Here is a 9,519-nt window from a genome sequence, read left to right on the forward strand (position 1 = left end):
CCTAACGACGGGCAGCCACAGCCGACGTCCCATGCATGTGCCAATGTCAACACCACAACACTGGCAACTATGACTGAAATGGACATGTGACCATGGCATTGGATGCTGGTGTAGTGGCGGAATGCTGAGGGTCTGACGAATCCCGATACCTTCTTAACACCAACAGGAGGGTGCGAATCCATTGCCTTCCAGGGAATAGCTCCTTTACACCTGTACTGAAGGACAGAGACGAGCTGGCAGTGGCTCAATTATGCTCTGGGGAACATTCATGTGGGCATCCACGGGTCCAGTGGAGCTCGTGCAAGGCAGCATCATGGACAAGGAGTATTGTACACTGGTTGCTGATCATGTACACCCCTTCACGATGATCATGTTCCCCGACAGCAGTGGCATTTTTCGAGAAGATAATGCATCATGTCACAAGGCCAGGAATGTGACGGAGTGGTTTGAGGAACACAGTTGTGAGTTCCAGTTGCTATGGTAGCTCCCCAACTCATCAGATCTCAACCTGATCAAACACATCTGGGATGTGATTGAATATGGCGTCAGAGCTCATTGTGCCCCTCCCCGGAATTCATGGGAATTACGTGTTTGTGTGTGTGTGGGTGTGTGTAACTAACTCCATCCAGCAACCTACCAAGGGCTCACTGCTTCCATGCCACAATGTGTAGCCACTGTTATCTGGGCCAAAAGTGGATTAGTGTTAACTGAGCAAGGATTAGAATGTGATGAAATTATTTACTGTGAACCAGAGGGATACTTCTTCGCAAAAATAAACTGTAGATAGCAACAAAAGGTTGGTGGTGTCACAGTTTATGTTAGGGAGAATCTTGAGCCTAAGAAAATAAACTATTTAGATAAGTACATCACAGAAGAATTGATCAAAGTGACAAGCATTGAACTCCACATCAAAGGATGCAGAAAGATTATGAGAAGACACAGTTATAGGGATTTATAATCCACATAAGAACATTAAAAAAAAGAAGTACATGCAAATGGGATTTGACAAACCCGAAAAATGAAAATACACTGAAGCACTATCAACTAGAAACAGACAAGAAAACAAATGCAGAGGGCTGGAATGACATCCAAAGCAGCTGGGAAAAAATAAAAATCGGTATTTTAGAAGCAGCAGAAGAAGTAATAGTAGGAAAAGAAAGGACAGAGAAAAGGAAGGAATGGATAACTAATGACCAACTAAATATGATGGAAGAAGGAAGGAAATTAAAAAATTCTGTGAAGAGGGAAGACCAAGAGAAATACAAGAGTCTGAAAAACAGAATCAACAGAGAGGCAAAACAAGCAAGAGAAAAATACCTTGATGATCTCCGTAATTCAGTTGAGGACAACATGAGAAGGGGAAATACTGACAAGATCTATAAATGTGTGAGACATTTCTTTGGACACAGAAGAAACAAGTGTAAGGCTGTGATGGATGAAAATGGCAGTATGTTGGATGACGATGATGAAGTTGCAGAAGATGGAAACAATATATAGGAAAAGTGTACAGCGGATCAGAACTGTCTGAAAACATCATGGAAGAAGAAGTAATATTACCAGGGGTGGAAGGAGCAAGGCAGAAGTGAGAAGTAGAATTGCTCAAGCAAAGGCTGCTTTTAACACGAAGAAAAACATCTTAACATCTAAGAGCATCAGCCTTGAAATCAGGAAAAGATTTTTGAAATCATATGTGTGGAGTGTGGCATGCTATGGGTGTGAAACATGGACTCTCGGGACAGAGGAAGACCAGAAGCTAAATTCTTTTGAAATGTGGTGCTATAGACGCATGCTCAAAATAAAATGTATCGACAAGGTCACAAACGAAGTGGTTCTGGAAAGAGCAGGTGAGAAGAGAAGCTTCTGGAGTTTCATTGTTAAAAGAAGAGTGTAATTTACAGACCATCTATTAAGACAAAGGACTCCTGAACACAATCATAGAGGGATATGTCGAGGGAAAAAGACCATGAGGAAGGCCACGGCTGAGGTACATGGATCAAACAAATCATGAAAGATGTGGGATGTAACACCTATAAAGAAATGAAGAGAAAAGCTGAAAATCACACAGAATGGAGACAAGCTGCCATTGTAGCTGTTGCAAACCAATCCTTGGATTGACCACTACAGAAGAAGAAAGAAAGGAGATACATTTAGTAGGATACTGGGATGCATGGCAATCTGATTATTGAGGCAATATTTTGCAATATTAAATTAGGTACATAGGAATGGGATCTGCTTTACCATCCTAAAAGGTCAGAAAACAAATGTGCCAGATTCTATGTTATTATGCTAAGATATTTTATCTTTTGCTGTCCTGTTAAGGAAAGACAAGAGAATACTAACCCATAACCACAGTGCAAAAAACAGCAGACTGAGACTTCCAACAAATATGGTCAAACTCAGGCAAAATATCCAGGACCTGGATGTGCTACACAAGTAATCAGATTTTCAGGGATAAGTATAATGAATCAAAAAAATCTTTCAGAAACAGCTTTCAAGTCTAAGAAAACAGATGTACAGCAGTGAAATAGCTCAATCAGCCACTACAGCCAACACTTCAAGGATAATAGTGAATAAACTTTGCAAAGTCATTCCAAAGCCAGAAACTGAAATTGTAAACATCAGATATGAAGGACACATAACTAAAAATCCCAATGAAGTACAAAACATTTTAAATATATATTTTATATCTGCAGATGTCAATCCATTTAATCCCAAAACTTAAGTGGTAAGGTAAAGCTCATAAGAGCCACCTTTTGAATTCAAAGGAGTGGTCGAACAAGGCAGGATAACAAATAACCTAAAGAATAAGTACTCATCAGGCTGCGAAGGTTTGCATTGTGTTGTTATTTAAAAAATGTAATAAAAAATAAGTTAAAATACTTATGCGTCTGATTAACTGCAGTATCAGAGTACACACAAAATGTATTGAAATGGAGCACACTTAAACCAACACACAAAAAAGGATCCAAGGAGGAGGTTTAACATTTCAGATTCATCAGTGACACCCATATTCAGTAAAGTACCTGAAGTTATATTCAGTAAAGTACCTGAAACTGTATTGCTGGAACAGCTCAGTCATTATTTCTCCAAAAATAACTTGCTAAAAGAGGTGCAGCATGGCTTCTGAAAGGATCACAGCAATTAGAGTTTCCTTGATCAAAGTATACAAAAAACATGCATATTTCTGGACCCCAGTAAAGTGTTTGACTCAATGAACTATGAGTTACTCTTCAGTAAACTTGACGCCCAATCGTGTGGGCCGGCCGCTGTGACTTAGCGGTTCTAGGCGCTTCAGTTCGGAACCGCGCTGCTTCTATGGTCGCAGGTTTGAATCCTGCCTCTGGCATGGATGTGTGTGATGTACTTAGGTTAGTCAGGTTTAAGTAGTTCTAAGTTTAGGGGACTGATGACCTCAGGTGTTAAGTCCCATAGTGCTTAAAGCCATTTGAACCAATAGTGAGATGCATGACACGGGGTAAATCCTATTTTACAAGTTATTAGGGTTTCTTCCTTTTCCGTTCATGTATGGAGTGTGGGAAGAATGATTATTTGAATGCCTCTGTGTGTGTAGTAATTATTCTAATCTTATCCTAACAATCCCTATGTGAGTCATACTTAGGGGGTTGTAGTATATCCCTAGAGTAATCATTTAAAGCCAGTTCTTGAAACTTTGTTAAAAGACTTTCTTGGGCTAATTTATGTCTGTCTTGAAGAGTCTGCCATTTCAGTTCCTTCAGTATCCCTCTGATACTCTCCCATGGGTTAAACAAACCTTTGACATTTCGTGCTGCCCTTCTCTGTATGTGTTCATTACCCCCCATTAATTCTTTCTTACGGAATGGACAGTGTCTTGAAAGGAGGATGTCGGATGAACATCAACAAAAGCAAAATGAGGACAATGGAATGTAGTCGAATTAATTCAGGTGATGCTGAGGGAATTAGATAAGGAAATGAGACACTTAAAGTAGTATATGAGTTTTGTATTTGGGCAGCAAAATAACTGATGATGGTCGAAGTAGAGAGGACATAAAATGTAGACTGGCTATGCCAAGGAAAGTGTTTCTGAAGAAGAGAAATTTGTTAACATCAAATATAAATTTAAGTGTCAGGAAATCTTCCCTGAAAGTATTTGTATGGAGTGCGGCCATGAACAGAAGTGAAACATGGATGATGAATAGTTTAGGCAAGAAGAGAAAAAGAAGCTTTCGAAATGTGGTGCTACAGAAAAATGCTGAAGATTAAACGGGTAGATAACATACCTAATGGGGAGGTACTGAATAGAATTGGGGAGAAGAGGAATTTGTGGCACAACCTGACTAAAAGAAGGGATCGGTTGGTAGAACATGTCCTGGAGCATCAAGGGACCACCAATGTAGTATTGGAGGGAAGTGTGGAGGGTAAAAATCGTAGAGGGAGACCAAGAGATGAATACAGTAAGCAGATTCAAAAGGATGTGGGTTGCAGCAGTTACTTGGAGATGATGAAGCTTGCACGGGATAGAGTAACACGGAGAGCTGCATCAAACCAGTCTCTGGACTGAAGATCACCACCACAACAACAACCACCTTTTTTGTACGGATCCTACACACTTGAGCAATATTCTAGGATGGGTCACACAAGTGATTTGTAAGCAATATCTTCTGTAGACTCATTGCACTTTTCCAGTCTTATACCAATATACCACCTGCTTATCCCTAAAAAGTGTTACACCTAGGTCCTGGTATGAGTTGGCTGATTCCTATAGTGATTCATTGATATTATAGGCACAGGACACTTTTTTTTTTTCGTTTCATGAAGCGCACAATCTTACATTTCTGAACATTTAGAGCAAGTTGACACTCTCCACACCATGTTGAAATATTTTCAAGATCAGACTGAATATTTATGCAGCTTCTCGCAGATGGTACTTTACTTCAGATAACTGGATCATCTGCAAAAACCCTCATTTTACTATTAATATTGCCTGCAAGGCCATTAATATACAACATGAACAGCAAGGGTTCCAACACACTTTCCTAGGGACACACCTGTAGTTACTTCTACATCAAACAATGACTCTCCATCCAAGATAACAAGCTGTGTCGCCACCTTCCACAAAGTCCTCAATCCAGTCACAAATTTCACTCGATACCTTATATGATCGCACTTCTGACAATAAGTGTAGGTACGATACTGAGTCAAATGCTTTTTAGATAAAGAAACATTATATCTACCTGGTTGCTTTGATCCAAAGCTTTCAGTATGTCATGTGAGGAAAGTGTATTTCACGAATGATATTTTCGAAAACCATGCTGGTTGGCATTGAGGAGGTCATTCTGTTCAAGATACCTCATTATGTTTGTGTTCAGAATATGTTCTAAGTTTATACAACAAATCAATGTCAACGATATTGGATGGTACTTTTGTGGATCACTTCTACTATGCATCTTGTAGACAAGTGTGACCTGTGCATTTTCCGAGAACTGGGCACAGTTTTTTGTTTGAGGGATCTATGATAGATTATAGTGAGAAGAAGGGCTATCTCAACTGCAAATTCAGTATAGAATCTGACAGATATCATCGACGCTTGGAGCTTTGTTCAATTTTAACTATTTCAGCTGTTTCTCAACACCACTGGCGCTAATACTTATTTCATTCATCTTTTCAGTGGTACAACAAATAAATTGGGGCAATTCTCCTGGGTTTTCCTTTTAAAAGGTGGATTTGAAAATGGAGTTAGACATTTCAGCTTTTGCTTTGTTATGTTCAGTTTGAGTGCCTGTCTCATTCACTAGGGACTGGACACTAACTTTGATGCCACAAACAGCCTTTCCATATGACCAGAATTTCTATGGATTTCTTGAAATGTCAGTTGACAATATTTTGCTAACAAAGTCATTGCAGGCATCATGCATTGCTCTCTCGACAGCCGAAAGTGTTTCATTCAGCATCTCTCTATTTATAGCCCTATGATTTAACTTACACCTATTATGCAGTAATCTCTGTTTTTTTAGAAGTTTATTTACTGTGACTGTATACCATGGGTTTCCCTCCCATTATGAACTGTTCTACTGGGTATGTGTCTATCCAGTGGTTGGTAGACTATTCTTTTAAACTTGTGCCAGAGTAACTCTACATGCTCCTGACCTGTGCTGAAGTTTCAAGTGCTTCACTGAGATATGACATTGCTGACTTTTTATCTAGTTTACTGAACATATATATGTTTCTGGATGTTTTAGTTGTCCTTTGTACTTCCGTAATCATTGCTGGCACAACCATGTCATGGTCACTGATAGCAGTTTAGATGTGGGCATCTTCAAAGAGGTGAGATCTATTTGTTGCCATTAGATCCAATGTATTCCCATCATTGAATGATTAAAGTCCACTGATGATTACAGTATAATTGGAAAATGGACGTACAAGTCAAGTGAGGTTTACTCTAAAGTTTTCAGTTACATCAGGAGATGAGTCTCGTGGGCAATAGAAGGATCCAATTATCATTTTATGCTCACCCCTTATAGTGATAGCAATGCTGCATCCATGCAAATGCTAACTTCACATCTAGTTGAATGTAAGCAGTGTAAAAAGCTGACTTACAATATCAATTCTCAAGTCTTAAGTTCCCAGTCCACATATGAAACAGCAAGGCTCAGTTTCGGTGCCTTACCCCTTCCTTGTGTACATAAATGATAGAGAGCTACCTCTTAATTCCCAGTTGGTAACCTGTGCAGATGATGCCTCACTGTTACTAGTTAGAAAACAAAATGGTGAGTAAACATTGGTTGCAGCTGAGGGACTACATCGAGTAACAAGTTATTTCCAGGACCAAGGTCTGAAGTTTAATGTCAACAACAAATCACGGTCACTGTCATTCAAACTTGCAAGGTATATACAGACTACTGTAAAATTCAAGGTATTTACCTAGATGAAAATCTACAATGGGTTAACCAAATCAGTTTTACATGTAACAATACCAGTAGTTCACTATATAGACAGCTATCAAAAGCAGTTTCTGAACAGACATTACAAACAAATTATTATGGGGCCATTTTCACAGATTAAACATGGACTAGAGATGTGAGGGTCTGATGCTACATCCAATGAACAGAATATTAACCTTGGGGGAAAAAAATAAAAAAAATAGAGAGAGAGAGAGAGAGAGAGAGAGAGAGAGAGAGAGAGAGAGAGAGAGAGAGAGAGAGAGAGAGAGAAGAGGGGGGGGGGGAGAGCAGTCAGAATTATCCATAGAAGAGGGTACACAGGCTCCTAGAGGATCATCTTTGTACATCATAAATATCTCACTGTGTCTTTGCAAATTAATTACTTTTTTTATGACAGCTAAAAACAAATAAACCAGGTGCTCTGATTTGCTGGTATGAAAAACAAGAAAGAAAGGTGCTATTACAGACAAAGAACTAAGCTAAACACAACAGACCATAGTGCATGCATTAATGTCCTGATGTGATATAATAAACTGCCGAGCTCTATAATGTGCCACAAAGGGAACTTATTCAAAGTGAAGCTGAATTCATTCTTGATTGGTAAGTGCTTAAGTGCTTATATTCTTTGAATGAGTACTCATGTTAAACTGAACTGAAATCTCTGCAGATTTTGTTATGTAAAATCTGGACATTTGTAATAATTATGACGTAATATCTTATTCTATAGTCTTTTCTAAGTACACTGACATTGGTACCATGTACATGTTAGCAATTATGCATATATAAAATGTATCTGCTCTCTGTTCAAACAAAAACTGTAAATTCTGTTGTCTTGCTAAGTAATAAGACACATACATCTAAGTAAGATATACGTACCATTTACGCTTATACGTAGTCACTTAGGCATATATAAAATGCATTTACTGTTTGTATGAAATTTGTAAAAAAAATGTTACAACATTTGGAAAAATCTTCAACTGGTGACTCGCATGCAAAATACAATAAATAAATAAAACGGGACAATATATAGTATCGCACTTTCAGGCACTGTAGCACAACAAACAGAGAAAAAGAAGGGCGTCTCTTGGATAGATCTTTCATGCTCTGTATCACTCAAACTACATATTTGCAGAACAAGCAAGTAGAAATACACAACCCACCAAATGCGGCACAATAGCGTCGTAAACTGTGAAATCGAGATTGCGCTGTACGATGTGCTTTTGTTACACAACTTGTGCACAACACAAGCGATCTCTTTAGCCAATCAGAACACAGAATGAGAGGCCATTACACGTTTTGCGGGAACATACAAACGACGGAAAAATTTTACGAATGAAACACGAATAAAGTAGATATTCCACTGTGATGTACATAAGTTACAGTACCAAGCAAACCGATGCTATAACACACCAGTAATTTTGAGGTAATTGCAGGCGCCGGTTTCCGACAAAAGGCACGGAACAGAAGTAGCTAGTCATTCTTGCAACATTTTTCGAAAGTGTTATAATTTAGCAGGACGGGTAAAGTTTGCCTGCTTCAGCAAAAAGCTGATGTAATTATTTATTTATGGCGATGTGCTCGACGGAACATATACTCAGCTAGGTAACCCGCCAAATGTTTGGTCTTTCTGCCATATGGTGGGATGGCACCTCTGAGGTTCCGCGACGTTCTGTCCATGTTCAGCGTGTGAACAGAACGATCTTCCGTATCTCCGAAGTTCAGGTTATGGTTCACTTTAAGGTGCTGAAAACTTGAAAACCTGAACTTCGTAGATACGGAAGATCGTTCTGTTCACACACAGAACATGGACTGAACGTCGCGGGACCTCAGAGGTGCCATCCCACGATATTGCAGAAAGACCACATATTTTGTGTGAACTGAAGCAGTCACTAATGATCGTTGCCCCATGGAGGATCTTCTGTTTTATTATTCTGAACAACACATTGGGCTCAAAGGACCATTTCTCGACCCTCACTGAACTATACCAAACACCCAATTTCCTACCATTTCAAAGCCTTTGTTGTGCTGCCTTTTCCCAAATTTCGCTTCGCCAATCTACAATCAAACTTGCATTCCAACGTAGCCTTCACTTCTGGCTACGCTACAGATCGCTCAGTCACCAAAAACAGATTTTTTTCTGTCAATTCAAGTTGAGCTCTTACGTCCCTGCCTAACAGAACCGTTGGAAATCGCGAGATACTAAGAAAAATTTAGCCGAAAACAGTTTAACTACACTTCTGGAAATCGCGACCTTTTCGTGGAATAACAGCGAAGTATTTGTAACAACGAGGAATATGAAGGTCACTGCAATTTAACGCTAGATCACTAAACCCTCCTAGAATTTACGATAGCAATTGGTTGGTTCCCGCCAACATTTTTATTGAGTTCCTTTGAATAAAATATGGAGTAGTGAAATTTACAATGATTCAGTAACAGTGTCACAATACCCTCCCCATTTAATGTTTTTATGTCCAAGGATTCCTTTAATGTTCTAGGATTAAGTTTTGCTGTTACGTCAAGCCGTACTATATCCTCGGAAATCTCTAAATGGATACCACGATATGTCCCAAATAAAAGAGCCACAAATTTCTCTCAAAAA

The 9,519-nt window shown here is 39.1% G+C and overlaps 1 protein-coding gene across 8 annotated transcripts in view; it reads right to left on the minus strand.

Annotated features, from left to right (window-relative positions):
• LOC126424795 (speckle-type POZ protein-like) overlaps positions 1-8,143 on the minus strand; it is a 54,837-nt gene extending 46,694 nt beyond the window's left edge. For 6 of the 8 annotated variants that reach the window (XR_007576208.1, XR_007576211.1, XR_007576210.1 and 3 more), the window contains exon 1: positions 7,797-8,105. The gene's annotated coding sequence lies outside the window, so the exon portion shown is untranslated. Of the gene's footprint in view, positions 1-6,576; positions 6,703-7,796 lie in introns of all 8 variants that reach the window. The other 2 variants (XR_007576212.1, XR_007576209.1) reach the window with 2 other exon arrangements.
• Positions 8,144-9,519: the final 1,376 nt, after the last annotated feature.

Source organism: Schistocerca serialis, chromosome 10, assembly GCF_023864345.2.
Source record: "Schistocerca serialis cubense isolate TAMUIC-IGC-003099 chromosome 10, iqSchSeri2.2, whole genome shotgun sequence".
In the NCBI taxonomy this organism is placed as follows: Eukaryota; Metazoa; Arthropoda; class Insecta; order Orthoptera; family Acrididae; genus Schistocerca; species Schistocerca serialis.